Source organism: Ptychodera flava, chromosome 7 (assembly GCF_041260155.1).
Source record: "Ptychodera flava strain L36383 chromosome 7, AS_Pfla_20210202, whole genome shotgun sequence".
Lineage (NCBI taxonomy): Eukaryota > Metazoa > Hemichordata > Enteropneusta > Ptychoderidae > Ptychodera > Ptychodera flava.
In genome coordinates this window covers 8,334,360-8,355,110 of record NC_091934.1, presented here as the reverse complement: position 1 = coordinate 8,355,110, position 20,751 = coordinate 8,334,360, and the positions used below count along the sequence as shown (strand labels likewise).

Here is a 20,751-nt window from a genome sequence, read left to right as displayed (position 1 = left end):
CAATCTTGAAGTGACACCACAGATGAGGGCGTGTTACCATACACAATAGAGGATAATTAAGGTCCTAGTAATCTGCCTCTGGGGGCACATCGGGTGGGAGGCAAGAACAGTTTTCAAAATTAGAGTGGCCTTTATAGTGTTGAAATGACATTGCATTTTGAAAACTCCATCGCATGATATAATGGCAGGTAACCTTTATTTTCCCCTGAAATCAACAATTTCCACTCAAAGTTAGAGATGTGAATGGTGGCCATCAAATATTGATAAGACATTCTTCAATCATATTAAAGTTTACACAGGAACTTCTCAATTTTCATTTTGATCATCAAACAAATGGTACAAAAAGTCTTCTCCTGTAGTGTCGGGGAGAAATTTTACATAATTTTTTTTTAAGGCACAGATTCAATATTTGGCAAGGGACAACTCAATTATTCTTGCACCAGGGGATAGACTGTTTGAAATGCGATATGAAACTCACAATATGGTACGTTTCCTGTATGAAGATATTTTCTCAGACTTATATGACAGGTCTACCATACATGAGACAAAAACAAAAAGAAACAGCCACCTGTCTCATGAGTCGTGACTGGTTTGTCCTGTTTACAAGTCAAATATTCATTAATTTAAGGCAATTAATTAAGATAATGATCTAATTTTGGCAAAGCTTTTCATGATAAAATGTTATATACATTAGACTAATTTTCATGAGAGTTGAGTGTGCAATTTAGTCTGGCTTGATGTATAATTCATCAATGGTATTTCAAATGCATAAAAAACGAATACGTATTGTCTATGTTACCTTTGGTATTTATTAGTGGATTAAGCCATTCTTTTTTGATACTTTTACTGCTGAGATCTCATTAAAGGTATATCAAGTTTCTAATAGCAGCTTACGTGTGGTTATTGTTACTGTGCACGTAACATGCACAAACTCTAACTCACGATTCAGTGGTGTGGTACAATATGAGTGTTTTCATTGTTGAGGTTGGACATGTTCATTAGGAATTGAGGATGAAAGCATTATAGTTGAGTAAATGATATCAAGAAGGGAGTTAAAAGAAGACATGAATTGCTTTTTACAATATAAAAAATGTATAAATAAAGTTCCTTGTATGTACCGGTACATGTACCAGTATATATATTACTTTGTATCTGCATCCATGACATATTTTCAGGCATGTGAATGTATGGAGGGACATTCATTGTTCACCCTGTCACGACCATAGTTTGGCCCAAACCCATTGTTAGCAATGATGATTGTGGACCTGTTTACAGGGAATAGGGCGAACAGGTTAAAATTTTACAAAGTGACAGTCATTTGATCTACTACGGGTACATTGTATGAACATGTCATACATCTGAAATAATTTTGGTCAATTTAAATTAAAATATGAAAATAAGTGTAAGCTTTACATACACCCTCAATTACACCCACTTGAAATGACGAAAGATGCCAGCTAATAAAAATATGGAGCTAGCTTTTACCTATAGAAACTAGGATTTTAGCTTTCCACCCTGTAAAGTCTGCAAGCTACATGCAGTTGCACTCAAGCAAGTTGATTAAGTCAGCAAAATCTTCTGGTCATGACCTCTGCCTAACACTTGTCAAATGAATGTTCTCATATCATATAAACATCAGCAATTGTGCATGGACTGTGCGTGCAGCTGTCAGTTTGTAGTTTGTACCCTTGACATGTAAATTGACAATTTCCGTTGAGTCATTTTAACTAGGGACCTTGTTCATGATGAAGAAAATGTCATTAAATGCGTACACTGTATATTTTGATGAAGAAGATGATAGTCAAAGACGCTAGTTTCAATGTTGATACCGTACAATGAATATGTGTAGGCACAGCTGTCTGAAATAAAGATGATTGTGGTGTGGTGTACTCGAAGCTCAAGGTGAAAACAGAAGGGGGCTAATTTACATGCCAACGAAAAATTTGTATATTCTGTCGTCGTGAGAATATTTCATTTTAGCATAGATTGCTCCAAAACTGAAGGGGTGGCCCACCCCTCAACATACCAATGTGGAGAACCCTTAGATTTATATGCTGAACCTGCTTCCATTTTTATTTTTAAATTGTACGCGTCAATATTCCTCACTCAATATACATGATACTACGTTTTATAGGCAGAAAGGCAAATGATCTGATAAGAAGTGAAAACGTATTGGGATTAAATGAAATCAAGATGGTTGATGTTCTAATTTGATTTCTAAGCCCTCAATAAAAATTGAGCTTTTCAGAACCAATTATAATCTGTATTTTACATAATGTTGAAACCCATTTTCTGCACACAGCTGCATTCATAGCACTGTGAACCGCACCAGATTTTGAACTCAAATGAAAAAATTGAACATAATAACATCTGATAACAAATCCCTTTCAATATCTGTAATACATATGTTATCAATGTTCGTGTACTTTGAAAAGGAGGAGTACAATTGGAATACCACCTGGAAGCAATATGATTACAGAATCCACAGGATGCACAATATTGCAGACAACACAATCCAATTTGTGGCAATAAGGTACATACACAAATCTTTAAATACAAAAAGCTTGCAAATGAGGTAAATTAAATTTTTTGTGTAGTTTACCATACCTCAATACAATTGATGGACATTGCCCTAACATTATGGATGACTCACGATGAAAACGAATTTTGTTATTCTATCAATATTATTTTTCCAATGTAATCATAAATGATTGATCACATTAGACAGTTTTGAAAGGTGGAGATTTCATGCTGGATCAGGAAAAGGTGCCTCTCAGTGCAAAATATTTGTAAAAGCCACTGAAGGACGACTCAGTGAAATTGAGTTCTCAGATCCATTCAATCTTTAATAGCCCAATGGAACTGTTTAAATGGATAGGCAGCACAGTTACCATGTGTGTCCATGCCTGTTTCCATGGACACCAGGGACATCTCTATGGCACCCAGAATGCATGTTCTGAAACCCCTAGCACGCTATTATTAGATAGTAAGTTTTAATACTATCACATCTGTCACTGAAAATCAGAGCTTTAATCAATATCACTATTTTAAAAACACTACTACTACCGTGTGTCCACTCTTAAATTTGGTAATTTCTAGTAGAATTCAACTTGCAACTTATTGCACCTTCTGTATTTGCTCAGCAAATAAATCACCGATCAACACCACTTTGCTGCAACCCACCACTTTAAAATCAAACACACACAGAGAGTAGAGAGCCATATATTCTTGAGAACTCTCTTATACTAAATGATAAAGCAAACATTTGATACTTTTTTCCAAGTGCACCAGTCATACTGTGCTCTAGTTATATTATCAGAGGAAGTCATTGTACATTCAATGAGTATACACTGAAAATTTTATACAACCTCAAGTCTCAAGATATTACTGTAACAGTAATTTGTCAAACTGATCATATTTTTCAAGCTACTGAAATCCTGTTTTGTCAAGCTATATCATTATATGGATATTTTAATGAAAGAGGTGCACGTTAAAATACTCCACATGAAATTCTCTGGATTTAAAAAACCCTGCTTCGATACCTGTGTTCAATCACTCTTCATTTGCATGGCTTTTGTAAAACATACATGTATCGGTACCTGTGATACACCACCATCCAGCACCACACAGGATGTGTCAGTACTGAAAATGTCTCATACCAGTATTTATTATCTATCTACAATTTTGCTTAACTGATGTTTTGTATGCTGTCAATAATCAAAGCATGATTGATAAGTGGACAAATCATGTTACATACGGTAGGGTACTGTGATAAAAATTGACAAATCAAATATACTTCAGACTGGCCTTAATCCTGAATCATGTGTGTAAAACTGAAATATATAAAAGGTGCACAGGTAACATTTCTTTGATCAACATAGAAAATACTTTTGAGTTCTTTAATCCTTTGAGCACCAAAGTCAATTTTTGTCACCTTTAAAAAATATACCGTAGTCAATTTTTTCAAATTTTTTGCCAAATTTTGATAAAAACCTGTAGCAATTAAAATGCGATGTCCATTCAGTCCAAAATTATCAAGAAATAGTCATAAACATTGGTAAAATTTTCACAGACAAAATTACCGCACTCGAAGGGTTTTGAAATAAGTAGCAAGCAATATATTTGCATAAAACTATCTTAATCTTTGCATTTATGCAATTCCGTGGAAGTTTTCTGTAATACATTCCGCTTCCTGTGATCCATGCGTATAGCTCATTGGATGATCAGATAACCTTGAGATATTGTACTGGATATTTACAGCGTTCATTTATCATGAAAGGAAAAAAGACATCGTGTTATGAGAACAAATCAATCATGATGTTATCTCCACACAAAGGACTGAATTTAATTCTGGTTTACCAGGTAACCTAGGACGCATCAATCTTTTGGCACTGTTTTACCAAAATCTTATTTCATGCAAAATGTGATGAAAACATCTGCAAAACGAGACTTATTTGTAATATGTCTATTTTGTTCAATGGTGGGTATATTTGTAAGAGTAAACTTTGCTTAACATTAAATATTTTTGTAATTTTAGAATTAAACAGAATTTATATTCAAGTCTAGTTGTCATTTGCTTCAAGTGTCTGTACGATGTTGACAACATCTACAAAATATTAGAAAATTCGAGCTGAAAATAATTACTTGAATGAAATGTAATTTTTATAATTCAAATAAACATCATCGCTCAGACTGTCAGTGGACTTTGAAATTGATGCAATTGAAATCAAATGAAAATTGGGGAAGATAGTTTGATCTGTAAGATCATCTAAAACCGTATGTACTTTCAACTATATTCAGGCTGGTAATCTTGAAATGTAAAGCCTTTGGCAAAAAAGGATTAACAATTCAACATGCAAAATTCTGATCTTGAGAAATGGAAATATGAAGTGGAATTAGCACCAGCAATTTTATTTGGTGAGGAAATATGTTGCATAATTGGTGACTGTGGACTTAAAGACAAGTATGGGGCCTACATCAACATGAGAACTGAAAAACAGGTAACTCAGACGAAAATATTTGATGAATACAAAAATTGTGACAGAGAAACATGCAGTTTACTTGCATGAAATTGTGTGATTAATGAGGCAGAAGCCATGGGAAGCCTTTCTTTTCACCGATTTGTCTAAATTCTGACCAGGTTGCTTGATCTAAATTTCAACATTGTGGCTAAGTGTGTTATCTCCACAGGAGGTCCCTGCACCATTCTCAGCACAAAGAGTCGCAGAAATTCTCTGATGGGCGCTAATTCTTCTCTGAAAGCTGAAAGTGAATAGTGATTATCGCTAAAAGCATTCCATCTCTCTTCTGCATTCAAAATTCACATTGCAGACTTGCAGACTTGTCACTTACTCAGGGAGGGTGACACAAATCATGACTGCCCTAGGCACCTGTTGATGATAGTGCAGAAACTCTCTCTTCTGTATGTATCAAGGCAATATTTAGTCAACCAGAAAAAAATCCTTGAGTTTTTATCTTTTCTAACACTAAATTTCTTTCTGCCTCTGATTATTTATCTATTTATTTACATTTCTTTCTTTCTGTGATTATTTATTTATTTATCTATTTATTTACATTTCTTTCTTTCTGTGATTATTTATTTATTTATCTATTTATTTACATTTCTTTCTTTCTGTGATTATTTATTTATTTATCTATTTATTTACATTTCTTTCTTTCTGTGATTATTTATTTATCTATTTATTTACATTTTTCTTTCTGTGATTATTTATTTATTTATTTCTTTACTTCCTACTTTAGCTCAATTCTTTGACTTAAATTTCTAAACTAAGGCATACAACTGTACTCTTTGCTTTTTTCTATTTGCCTCTGGGTTTTTTATGAAGGGATAGAAATGGCATCTCTTATACCGGTACCTTCCGCATCTCTAATATTTGCATACCTTTGATCTTCACATCACAGAATTTTTGCCCTTAGCATCAGTGCATTAAACTGACTAACAGTGTTATCGCACTGTCACATTACTTTAACAGTGTTCTGGTTTTCAATCATCCATTACGTGATTCTGAAAACCCTGATCATCTGTGTCTGACTACAGGAAATAATTACTAGTTTGATGCATGATGCAGAAAATTTGCTGAAGGCATGTGTTGGAAACTACATGTATCTTCTATTATATAAAGTTCACCAAATATTTTGAAAATCATTTGCAGTCCCTGTTGAAACTCATTTTAGGTAAATAAGCATGTGACCAAACAACGTCATGTAAATATCACAAATGCTGATTGCAATATAATATTTATAATAGTGCATTGTATTCCTACATGGAGATTAATAATAATAAAGTATTGTACAGTATTGTATTTTATCATATACCTCGGGTGCGTTCCTGCGTAACGCTATGGGAAAAGACGCCCTAACTTTTGTGTAATAATTTGCTGTATCACGTCCAGGCACACTTTGCCCAAATACCGGTATAGGCAAGTGCGTGCATTTCAGGACAAGCTTCATTCTGGTAACTACGCACGTTGCTATCATTAAACGTTCCATTCGTAAAGAAAGCCAGCGTGAGATTCAAACGTCTCCTCCATTCTGATCGCATCTCCCTGCTGGTGCAATGAAATTTACAATAAGTAACACCATGTAGTTCCTCTTACATCTCGATTTTCACCTCATTCTTTGTTTGTGTAAGTACATTGCTCTACAAGTTCTACACAGGTAAACAAATGACATTATTATGTATATCAATATGTGATTGAAACCAGCCATTTCTTTTCCAAAAAAAATTACAAAAATGGTGATGAATATTTGACATTGCATGAACTTCTACCTACAAATCTTTTCACAATATTTTTAACTACATATTTATCATTCCATAAGGTATATGATAAAACCTTTGCAAACCTCAGTCGTATGGCATACGGGCCCTCGCACGCTCGGGCCCTTCCACCGTACAACCTAATGGTCCATAAAAACCATATCGGGGCAAAAAGATTAGTATTGTATTGTATTGTATTGTATTGTATTGTGTTGTAGTAAACCAATATTATTTGAAGAATGATTTCAAAAGGTCTGTCTACTTTAGAATTTGTCATATGGCACAGATTCCTCTCCTATGTACATGTACTTAATATATACACTGTATTATGAACGATACTTGCAACCCATAAAGAAAATCTGAAGCAGCTTTATATGTTTATGTTTATGGCTTTCCTTGTAAACATATACACAATCTATCTAATCATGAGTGTGCACTGTCTGATAATGTTATCTGAACTAATTGAGAGAACACACAGCAGTATAGCTATCATAATTATTTACAACTTCCTTGCTCTGTGTTTGAATTTTATACACAGACGAAGACCAGTTTATCAGCTTAACTGAACTGCATGTCCACAAGCTAACGTTCAGCACATTAATTAGTCAAGCTCTGCACACTAATTAGTCAAAAACAATCACTGAAGCGTCAAAATTAATCACACCTTAATTAGTTTTTAATTGGATAAGACTGTCCTCTATAGAAACAGGTCACAGCTTAAATTATAGTTTGGGTGTTTACATACCAGTTAGCAACAAATAGTACCCTATACATGTAGTTACACAGGAAAAAAGCTATTGCAGCATCTCTGAATGGAGTTTGCCTTGTTTTTGTTTTTTTTCTTTTAAGTAGAGTTTATTCAAATCTGCAAAATTTTCCAATACGAGTTTGAAGTAACGGCATCAATAAGACATGCTTAAAGGTATACAGTCACTTGTAATCTAAATATGCCCATATATGGTCAAAGGGGCGTTCCCTGGTATTCAAAATGCCCATGTGAGGGCGCTGTTTTTAAAAAGCGGCCACCCGCTTAAAATCTGTGATTGGTTAGATTTTCTCTTTCCATGGTAACTGTGGCAAAATTGGAACAGGTGACAGTATACCTTTAATACAATGCATATAAATTATCAGAAAAAGTCAAAGTTCATCGGTATGGCATTCACTTCTCTCGTTTCTAGTGAAAGAAAGAGATTAAAGACCACTCATTATCTTCGACTTGGACTAACAGTAGGAATTTGTCTTGAAAATCTCTGGTATTCTCATTCTTACATGACAGTATCAAAATGAAAAAAGCTTCATATTACCTTTGATGCTTTAGGCAACTCCTAATCATTGCATTATGTCTTTTCCTTTACATACCAGTTAGCAACAAATAGTACCCTCCTACCATACCGGTAGACTGGTAAAGTTCCCCCAGCCATTACAATATCAGAATATTTGTGGTATAATAATTCTCACAATGACCTGTAATGCTTTTGCAGACCTCTCATACTGCATATTGCCTGTAAATCATTGTCATCTTATTTTTTTCATAAATCCTATTGTTTTATTTGAAAAAATTAGATTTTCTTTCATTTGCAGCAAGGGGGTGCTCGGAATTTACAAGAGATATCCCTTTTACCTTATTCAGGAAGAACACTGATTAACTGGGAATTCAGTGTTTCCCCTGGGTTCCAAAATCTTGTAGCAAATTTGGCTAGAAGCCCTAAAAATTTATTCGCCAAACCAGATATTCAATTAGCCAAGCCGATACCGCTGATCACAAATGACGTCATTTCTTTCTCATTAATATGCAAAAATAAATATTTGTCTGCATTTTCCGTAAGAATGACAGAAATAAACCCTGTTAGTGCTACTATGGATACTAAAAGTAACACCAATTTATGGTTCAGATAACATCAGCCACGCATACAACATAAAATTTGTCCGAATTTCAAGCGATACTTGTCCAAAGTTAGGCGTATATATGCAACTATATTCAGTAATAAACCTGAAATCGCTATCGTGCGCGACTGTACATCGCTACAGACAACGGCACGAAACCTGGTTCAGCATACTAGTTTTTCCAAACGAATCAGATATCCATTCTCGTAGCAGTTCGAAAGTAAAATACTCTCAGACTTGAGAAATATGTGCATTTTTTTAGACTTCCAATACATTTGCTTTACGCTTGAAGTTTAGCAAGCGAAGCTCGGACAGCGCACAGCGTATCAATGGCGCTTGGGTCAGGGGTCATCATCAAAGACGTCAGTTGTGTATTCACTGCCAGCTTGAATCATGCCATGGATCGCGGAAATCACAGATCATAAATCCAAATGTTCACGTCTCTTGTACAAACCGAACCGTAAAATATCAAATATATACCCTTTTGATATGGAGAAACATCTTTTTGTTTCACTGACGATCAAGTTAAATGCTCAAATATCGCGACAAAAACTTGGCCGACTCGGCGGACGAGCGAGCGCCTGCTCTAAAAGTCTGTATACGATGTCACGTCACAATACACCACAGTCCGTGATACACTGAAAATTGTCGCGAATTTATATTTAAGGAAGCCAATTCACACAAGTTTCTAACGCCAATAAAGGTATTTTCTTGTTGGCAGCAATACACCACGAACATTTTCGCAATTCAGGAGTGCCTTACTCGCTCTAGTTCTAAAAAATGCCATGCGTATGCTTTTCACCATGCATGCCGCTACCTTCCTTTCCAAATTCACGGTCGACTTTCGTACATTGATCATAATCTTTCCTTCCATTTCATAGCTTTACTTGCGCTTAGAATGTGTGTTGTAGGGGTGGTTCCCCCCATATTGGTGGAGCAGCCAAAGTCAAAAAGGAAAGTTTGCCGTTTTTGCTTAGTTTCACCGTCACTTACCCTACTACGATCCTTCATTTCAGTGTTGACGATGACATTGTTGCTGTCACTACACGGAGTTATCTGTAGGCACACATTATATTGCGCGTAGTCAAACCCAAAACTTCGCAACATTTTAGTCAACTAGTCATGGTATAAATGGGGTACTATTGATTTGTGAGTTATTTCGTTACAATTTTATTCATACTGTATGTGTTACAAATACGATCTCCTGACGCATAAGGTGAGAGATAAAGCATTACGTCTCCTGAGTTGAATGCAGGACATGTGAGCGCGGACAAAGTGATGACGTCATAGTGCAATTTTCGATTCGCAAGTTTGGCTAACTTTTGCCAAAATCTTCTCGCCAAACGCTACTTTTTTCTCGCATTTGCGATTTGGCAAGCGGGCAGCGGAAACACTGGAATTAAGACAACTTGTCTGCATTGTCAATGGAAATTTATGATCAAAACAAATACATTACTGTACATCGGTTATACCTTGCACCTCAGACAAACTTACCTCGTTCAGGAGATATTAAATGCAACATCTCAACAGTTGCTGTTGTTTGCTGTTCACTTCATGTAGAGCTTGATAATGCCAAAAATAAAAGAAATTTTTTTTGAATGACATCATATTTAGCTGGTCAAACTTGCAGAAGCATTAACCCAGGCTAGTCTGAATGAAAGGAAACAGCAATTGAAAAATATTCACAAACTAGAATGCCATACGTTTCATTGGCATTCTCTCCGCTTCATTAGCAACCATTCCACATGCTTGCTTCTCTATTCTAGACACAAAGAGTATTATTGAACAGAAGATAAAAGCGACACTGTACATTGTTCCATATGTTACAACATACATGTATCACTGTAAAGTTCCTGTGCTAAATAATGTACTGATATTTTAAAAAGCTTGTAATTGGCAGTAAGTGCCATTTTCAGGCCAATGAAGCCTAGATCTCACACCCAAACTCTGCCCCTTCAATGGATCTAACCACATCCAAAACAGCTTGTATGTGTTCCAAAGTTCTGGCTCTCAGAAAGAAGATGTTAGCCTTCTCAAAGTTTGAATAGGTTGATGTACTTTAAATGTACCAGTATACCGGTACATGTAATTGTAAACTGACTAGGGTATATACTTTCTTTAACTTCAAGGCAGGCAACTTTTGTGCCTGATTTTCTATCAAAAACACTGAGCTGATGTTAGCTTGTTTTAGTCTTCTGCTTGGCAGTTGGAGCAATAACATCTTAAATCAACAGTCTTGGCTGGCCTATCTTGCTTACATCCATTCAACATCTGAATACCAGCCTTGCCAGCCCTGACACACTACCAAGTTATCAACAGTACTACCATGACCCAGTCGTGTCACAGTGACATTGACATTGATGTACAAGAGTCTCTTGTGAGTAAATCGTACATGACATTTGTGCGAACAGATTGACAGAAGAGTGAGTTTGCCAACAGATTTCACCATGTGGAAAGTGACCTGATTGTAAAGGGACAACAGCTGTTAAATTAACTTTAAGGTAGAGTGAGCCTTGGGGACAGATATTTGACCTCTCCATTTTTATAATTCTCTTCTGATCTACCATTTGTGAGGGCTTATTTTACAGCTTTTGGAGCATAAACAAGTTTCAACATCGTAGTTTTTCTAAAATAAAAAAAATGTATTTTCCTCAATAGAGTTAACACAGGGATGGCAGCCATTTTGAATTTAAAATGTCAATAAATATTAGGTCCTTTGTTTCTCTAGTACCATATTGTGCATGGTAACCCCTGATTTACTCTTGATGTGGTAAGAGAATTGTCGAAGCTTTCACTGAGGAAAGTTTAAGCAAAAGTTTCAGTCTTTCAATTTCAAGTCACATACTGCCTTAATAATATTTTTATTAAATATACATGTATTTCTTTACCTTCTTTATCAAATATATTGGAATTAAAATCATCAGCTTTACACATATGCCACATTGTACAAAATATGCAATATTATTGACAGATGAATTCTACAGTAGTCTAGAATAAAATTTGTTTGATAACTGTGACATTTTTATGTTATAAACATACAGGCTATCTTGACAAGTTCAACACTACCAAAAGATACTTTTGGAAGAATTTAAGAAACTGTATTTTAAGACGGAGCAAAAATGTTGGAAAATATACCGAAATTTGAGACAAAGAAGATGTACGATATACTGATACCATACATGCAGAGATTAGACAAGCATTTAGAATATGTACCAATTGAAAGACATGTATTTTCCATTAGTACTAAAAGTCTTGTGTGGTTCTATATCATTGCCATGTACTGATAATCCATCCAGATCAATGTCTTGAATAATACTATTCCTCTTTTGACTTAGTCTAGAAACTCTCCTCACGCTTCAGTATACACTACATGTATGTGGCCTGCCTGAACAATGTAGAATTCACTGAAGCAGAGGAGAGGTTCTAGACTACTCTCAACTCACTTGATATAAAACAACTTTTCACTGAACACAAATTTCCTGAGCTGGCTTCTTCAAGCCACATATCGTAACTCTTTGGCGCTGCAATTTTTCCCACCAAAATTATAGTGTACCACATTTACCAATTTTGTGAATTTTTGTGTCATTTTTTTGACAATTTTGGACCAAATGAACATCACATTTTATTGGCGTCAGATTTATCAAACTTTTAGCAAAATTTAGAAAAAAGCTGACTGGTGCATATTTTGATATAGGCAACAAAAATTGACTTTGGAGCTCTAAGGGTTATCACTGCTTGATGTACAGACAAGATTTTCACAGCGATATGCATCATTGCTTCCCTACGCAATAACTGAGCGGATAAGAAAATGGTAATGGAAGGAGACAAGAATTAATGTAACTTCATCTGATTTCAACAGTCCTACTACAGAATAAAAAGGACACAATGTGATCTACAGATTCAGTACGCCCAAGAGGATCATGTGATGAGGGTACAAACAAACCCATGTGTGCAAGCGCATATTGTTTGTACTGTGGTCCATTTGAATTCCGGTTTTAATTAACCTACAGCAATAGCCGGTTCTCTACTGATTTTTCAGAATGTGGCTAAGGTTTTGTACATAGCATGTACATGTAGCTGATTTCATACTGATGGACATCAACCATCTTTCTCCCGCATGTAACATTGCAGGGCTCAAAATTAACTTTTTTCATAGGTAGTCCCATTGGGCTACCATTTTCTGAAGTTGGTAGCCCAGTGACAAAGTCTGGTAGTCCATGTATCAATGAAGAGTCTTTTGGAAAGGATATTTCATTTATATCTGGACAATGAAAGATTTATTTTTCATGATTCTATCCAGGAAGTGAATATCCTAGTCATTTGACATCAATACCTGCAGATCATTGTTTTAGGCGAACGGTATAGCATGTGTAGTGGACGCCTAAAAGTTTGACGACCTATTCACATACACAGAGCTTATATGCAAATTTTTATGTTCGCCATGACAACGACTTTTCACTCAGCACGTGTAAACATAACATTGCTAAAAATGGGTCGGCTATGAATTTCCGTCAGGATGACAACTTGGTACAGTCATGTTCCTAATACTTTTTAATGGCAATTTTGGCTATATTTCTCCACGATAGTACACTATCATAGGATGATCTGGTACACTTCTGAAAGCGTAATTTGTTGATGGCCCGACAGCTTTTTCTTTGCAGTTTGAATAATTTTGTGTTTAATTGTGATTGATACATTATGATAAAATAACTATGAAAATGAATGTTCATTGGCAATCATTTCCCGAGCCTGTCATCCAAGTACAGATAATGATATTTATTATTATTCAGATAATGATATTTTATCGAAAGTTTGTCACAATAAATTCGACTGCATGCACTGTCGCCTTTTAAGTTGCATAATGAAGTCATAGTCTGGCCTTTCTGTGTCTAGCTGGGTTGACTGTATGAGCGTCGATCATGATCTCGCAGCATTCAACATCATTTCGCCCACTAAGTAATTTCATGTCTCAGGATTTGGTAGTCCGTGTGGGCTACCATTTCATGGGTTTTGGTAGCCCCAGGGAAAAGTTGGTAGTCTGTGGACGCGGGACTACCGCTAATTTCGAGCCCTGCATTGCAAGTAGCCGTCACTAAAGCATGGATGATGAATGACATGTAATTCTAAATGTATGCCATGATTGCTGGCACCTGAAAGGCATGACCTTGTAGAATTAAAGAGCCTCCAGTTTGCATTAAACAGTTAATTTGATATTGGGTTTTACATGAATGCAAAATCACACTGCCTTCCGGTACATGTACATCTGCATCTGTACATGTATTATGGTATTTGGACTAATGGTACTAAATTCAGATATTAAGTAATATCTTTCACAAGGTTGAAGTATAAACCATTCTATTATTGACCATGCTACACCCACAGCAGTCAAGAAAATTCTGAGGGTATTTACAATAGAGAAGTGACTTTGCAGACATCTACGGTAGTAAATTAATTTGTGGCACTACTACTAGTACTGTGTTCTCAGTTTACATCATGAAATCTTGTAGAAGTAAGAATCAAGTATTGCATACAGCTGAAAGTGTAGGAATTGTGTAATTATACCTTGTTTTTTAACCTACCGCTGCATCAGTACTCATTTTGATCAGAACCAATATGGACAAATCTGTCGGGTAATTTCCACAAACAGTATAAGAGTTAAAATTATACTGTCGTCAGTTATACAGTAAGTTATTATTTGATTCTGACATACAAAGACTGATTAAAGAAGAGTGAATATGGGTGAGACTGAATTCAAGTTTTGCCACTGAAATAAATGTCTAGAGGCATTTTCCATTTCATGCATTGCAGGAAATCTTATCCTTTGAGGCAAGTATTTCCAATCTGTAATCCATACCCAGTATACCAAAGGAAATGACACCAGTGTGCCCTCAACTCATGACATTTCTAAGAAATGTCATAAATTTGAGAAAAAATGGGTTATTTAGGGCATTGTAAGACACCTACATTTAGGGCATTCCTAAACCCACTCTGAGGATTAAGAAATTCAATTTAAAATTGAAGTCAAATTAATTGACGAATTTCACAAATTTCTCAGAGTTGGCCCTGCACGGGTGCAAATGCACTTAATTAATTTTCTGCTCGCATGGTAAAAACGAAGCTTTCTGGAGTCAATGGAAGGTCAAGTTGTCTTAGTAGACACAATGCATCTCCTTGTACATGTATCTACAGCACTACAGTAATTGATAGTTTTAATCAATTGCTTGAAGATCATTTTAAGCATTTCTGCTATGGAAAGTCACAGTGTGCTCACTAACTTTCAACGTCTTTGAAGTTATTTGAATAAATTTTAGAAATTTCTAGAAACTTCCTCAAGTCAGGTAATTACAAACACAAGTACTCTACATAATTAATATGAAAAGTTTTCGGTAGTCAGACGAGAACGTTGACTTGATGTTGCAATATCACACTGGCTTACAGGGCATATGTACTATATGAATGCAATCGAATTCAAACCTTGCCACCAAAGTAACTATCACACTGAACAGAAATTCTATTCCTGGTGAGGGAACCCTTTTGAATTATCTTCACTAAACCTTGGATAAACAAGGTACATGTACATGTAGCTCTGTCATTATTTTTCTGATATAAAATGCACACAATTTGTAAATTTTGACATAAGCAACATTTCAGGGTGCTCACACATTGCCAAATGTGTATAAATTTTCATTGACTTGAACTTAACAACATGGTACAAATTATGTCTTTGTTTGATTTAAATACAGAATATAGAATAGGAACTGAATCTGTTGTTCGAAGCCACATCTCTGCATGAACAGTTTTCTTTCTTTCATCTTTTTTACTCACCTTGTTCAAGTCTAAGCTGGAGTCTATGGCCTTTGTAACTACCTCACAGTTATGCAATCATGCCCCTCTCTGGGCCTATCAATGTAACAGAGTATTAAAGCTGAAATATTTTTCAATAAATTCATTTAAAACAATGATGAGGATTCTAACTTGGGATAACTCTAAAAAGGTATGTTGAACTGCTCTGTATGACACTGAAAACAAATGGGACTTCAGACAAATTCAACACAGCCTAGTGGCCTGGGAAATTTGCAGAAATGCTAAATCACTACAGGCCAATATTGAAATCACTCTCATTTATAAGCTAAGCCATACGATACAACACAATAATTGGATTTTTTTATGAAATGAATTAGGGTACGCCACTAATCTCTTGATTGCAAATACAAGATTACCTGGTTTCAAGGCTTTATACCGTACAATGTAGCAGGGTACACCCTGTATGTGAACTGACCTTAATTTGGTTGCTGCAGCGCTTGCTACACATTTAGTATTTCAACTTACCACAACATCAAATTACAGTACCCTTGTGTTATACATTCCAATCTTTACTTTCTTCTGTCAAAAGAATTTTAGATTTTCACAATACTCTTGATATTGCCGTAACTACAAAATCTACTTGGACCTCAAAAAATTTATATTTTTTTCTCTACATTGGTTGAATAAAATGGAAAATTAAATTTTTATTAAATATCTACAATTAACAATTTTTAGCTTCTGTAGATTTGATATTACTAATTTTGCATTGAACATAACATCATATACCAAAACATATGTCATACACTACAAGTAGTCAAATTATGGTACAGCTATATATTAGGAAGTTATTAATAATATTCCCACAAGTTGTAAAGGTTTTGAAATACTTCATTATTTTCTCTCATCATCGAAGGGATACAGTAAAAAATACTGATTTTCAAAACTGTTTCTTAACAATATAGCAAACAGGTAGCAGACTGGTGTACATCTATAATGCATAAAATTAATGCCATGTTCATATGCCTGTGGCGAATGAATGCTATATTCATATATATGTACCTTATATTGTCAAATGGACATCCGCCAATGAAATTTAAAAATATAATGAAGCAATAAAGCACGCCCAGCGACAGTATAGTATACCACAAGATTTTGACCAGTTCATGACATACCGGTATATGCATGAGCGATAGCAAGTGCATATATGAAGTGAACTGGTCAAAACCAAGTGGTATACCATCGCTGGGGTGATTTATTGCTATTATATCATAACAGTACGGTATATTGAAATTCTGGCATGGAATGTCAAAAAAGGATTTTTACTCTTGCCGAGAGCTAACGTGGGTGCCAGCCGTGGTATATCGTGAATATACCACGGTTCTTTTCACGTCTTGACCAATCAGATAGCTGTATTTGCGCCATCAATATACTGGTATGATATAATTAATATTCTATCATACCAGTATACCAGTATTGATGGTGCAAATACAGCGATCTGATTGGTCGAGACACGTAAAGAACCGTGGTATATTGGCGATATACCACGGCTGGTATATGCGCGAGCTCTCAGCATGAGCAAAACTCCGTTTATGACGTTCAACGCCAGAATTTCAATATACTGTTATGATATAATAGCAATAGAGAACACCCAGCGACGGTATACCACTCGACTTTGACCAGTCCACTTCATATACATTGTACCGGTATGCACTTACTATCGCTCGTGCATATACTGGTATGTCGTTAACTGGTCAAAATCTCTTGGTATACCATCGCTTGGTGTGCTCTATTGCTTAATTATATTATATCATGTTATCATGCGCTATTCTGATTGGACAAGAGCTCATTCCATCGATGCTAAAATACTGTTTTAGCAGTGCTAAAACGGCTCCTAAACCAGCATTTTCGAAAATAGCCTGTCGGTGCATTTGAATGTACCGATCTAAACTTAATCCAAAACAGTCCACTTTGTTTCAAAGACTGAAGTCTGAATTTTGAGACACAGATAAAAGTATGGGTCTGAAACTCACCTCTTGGTGAAAATAAATTGGGGTCAATGACGAAAGACACTTCTGAAGTAGAACAGTTGGGTTTGATGTACACAAATCATTGTATTTAGGATTTAAAGTGACAAAAACACCCAAGCAAGACAACAAAGACATACAAGTTGATATAATATAATAGCAATATAAACCCCCGTTGCAGTCGGGTATACTCTCCATTTTGGTACAATTCGCTCCATATAGCACTTGCCTATCAGCTCGTGCTATATGTCGCGCATTGTACCAAAATCTCGGGTATACCTTCCTTCGGTGGGGGTATTTGCTATCTGAATTTCGTGTTTATAGGTTTCAGGTGAATGGTTTCACTGAATGATTGCAAAAATAAAATAATTGTTGACTTTCCCTACTCTTGCGGGGAGTGTGTTTGCCAACATTATTTTTTCACTTTGCCCTGCTGTGTTGTTGATCAAACAAACAGCATGTTGCAGATATTACTGCATTTGCTTGGAATACTTATATTGTTATAGTTGATATTTTATTGATAATATCAGGTTGGGCATACAGTACATTTGATAAAAGTTTTAAACCTTGTGAGGACAAAGTAAAAATTCTTACTGAGTTGCCTTCGCGTGATTGATTACCTATTTTTAATCCTATGGCATTTCTTTTCCCCAATATAACATTTTTGGTCATATTTAGATTGCAGTCAATGAGTCCTGCTAATATTTTTCACAGAAGCACCGAGCTGTTTATGCAATTTCTGATCATTTTTCATTATAATTCATTTACATTTTTTGACCAACCCTTGCTTCTCTTTTCTGGAGCTCCAGACTTAGTGTATGGATAGAGGTACAAGAAGTGCTTTCTAAGGGAGCCGTCATTATTTATGGCTGGGGGGGTGGACGAATGTGAGGGGCATCACTCAAAATATTGAAAACTTCAAGGATGTGCTCAAAATGTGGAGAGGAAGAAGGGGGCGGGGTTACTTAATTTTTTGTGTGAAATAAATTGAAAGAGTTCTCAGATTGCACCATTGCACAAACCAATTTCTAAAACTTTTTGATGCAAATGGGGACATCCCCTCTTATGCTCTCCCCCTTTGGGTGTTGTAACAGTTTTACCAGTAAAAGGCAAATTGAAAATACCTCTCAGATTGTACCATTGCACACATAAATTTCTAAAATTTTCCATGCAAGATAGGGGACAGCCCCCTCTGATGCTTTGCCCTCAGCCTCTTGTGCGTTCTCCCCCCTGTACTTTCAAATTCTGCCCAGTCTGATATCTTAGTGAAAACCGTCATGACACCCATCCAAATTAAACAAGACCATATGGTTGAATACTGGTTACAACTGTATGTTATAGCTTTTATATCTATATTTTGTTGTGACTTTGAACTTCATTTTGTTTGTATTTTGTAAATTTCACAAATACATGTATTGGTATTTAACTCTCCTAAGGGGGGGGGGGTTCAGTCAAAATTTCTGTGTTAGACAAGGGTTACTCAAAATTCCTCATGGTTGGCTGGGGGGGGGAGTACTCGAAATTTCGAAGTTTCCGATTAAATTCCTCAACCCCCCCCCCCGTAAATAATGACAGCTCCCTAACTTCAAAGTCCATCACGCATAGCAGATGTAATAGTCGATGAACGATATTCAATTTTCATCTACAGGCGTGTGTGGTTAGGTACATGGTGAAAGGGGTGTACAAAGCTATAATAACCACAAGTGACTGTGCTTTCATCTCAGTGAAGACAGATGACGACAGATGTGAATTTTCAGACTCCATCTGGTAGGCACTCCATGGCTTGCTGAAGACAGCATTTCCAGGTCAACTGGAGGAAACTACCCACGTCCACATGTGTAACTTTCACTGATCACACAGCAATATGCGGAGGCTTTGGCCCTCATTACATATTTAAAGATGTTATTGACTATTAAGGGGAGGATCAAAGCTTCATCTTTATAATACAGTGCTGTAGCTCAAGGTTTTGCCTGGGTATTTGCTTGCAAAATACCGAGCAAAACCTCGAGCTACAGCACTAGCACTGCAGCTAAGCTTTCTTGCCAAACATGAACATCGAGCATTTGGCAAAATCCCTGAGCTGTTTGCAGTAAAAGTGCATCCATATGTGGAAAAAACATGCCAGAAATAAATTTAAAATCGTCCTCTGTTTTTATGATGGACGGAATAACGTACGTGATTATACCAGAAGAGACTGCTCGTACACTTACCTGTCTCAGTGTCTGTCACGTTGGGGTGCTGCTATATTGAGACGACAATTGACTGTAATATGAGACAATGCGCACTAGCCTCTTTCCAATTAACTGTTCAACTGTTAATTTGTTGGGAAATCCTTGGCGCTTGCTGCCTCTGCTAACTCGGAGATCATGGAAAAAACGCTAAATAATTGGTGGATAAAGCGACGTGTTGGAAGTTAAAGCTGAGTACCGATTAACCGTCGTCGATGTTTGCCAGTCTGTTGCTGAGACACAAATTCTGTCAGTTTATGGCGAAACTGAAAGGAGAATAATAGTCGTAGCGTTTCTTGTCACTTGAGCTACGAACCGCTTGCATTCGTGATTTTTCTTCCGGAGATGTCGTCTGCAGTCTGACAACCAATCACAGCACTGACTTCGAGACGATACTGTCGCTTGTGCTGCAGCACCTAGTACCTGCACACAGATGCATTGGCTCAACAGCGTACCTCTTTCAATCACACTTCCGCTTCCGGTCATTCTATTTAGCTCAGAGGTAGTAGTAGCCGTCATCAATGAGGGACGACGAGCGTGCGCAATACGAATATAGTAAATTAGTGTCAGCAAAACGTTATTTTGCTGATGCATTTTAAATAAAATGCATTTTTCATAATGATAAATTTACCTATACCTTTATACAGCACAACCAATTTTACCTTTCAGAACCAACTGTGACAACCATAACAAATTGATACTTCAAATAACCATTGGTTACCTCATGGAGCTATCAATCTTTTGGTAGCTCCGGGAAAGAAATTTCAGTTTTCACAAGAATGTCATGAAAACTTATATTTACGCTACAGGTGTCAATTTTTTTAGCCGTCAAAAGATGTAGAATAAGGAAATGTAAGTTGATGTGATCTTGAGAATTTTTTCCCAGCCATCTAAGAGATTCAGCACAAATGCTTGGTAGCATTTTGCAGAAAACGTGGCAATTTCAATATTCAACATCAATTAAAATGTCCCTATCCCCTATTTTACCTTTTAATGGGGTGAGTTGGTACCCATTAGCAAACTAAGTACATGT

At 36.1% G+C, this 20,751-nt stretch overlaps 1 protein-coding gene across 2 annotated transcripts in view; it reads right to left on the bottom strand.

The window, feature by feature from the left end:
* Positions 1-20,179, bottom strand: part of LOC139136700 (endothelin-converting enzyme homolog) — a 108,514-nt gene extending 88,335 nt beyond the window's left edge. Inside the window, exon 1 of one of the 2 annotated variants that reach the window (XM_070704504.1) lies at positions 19,701-20,179. The gene's annotated coding sequence lies outside the window, so the exon portion shown is untranslated. The remainder of the gene's footprint in view (positions 1-19,700) is intronic. The other variant, XM_070704500.1, reaches the window with a different exon arrangement.
* Positions 20,180-20,751: the final 572 nt, after the last annotated feature.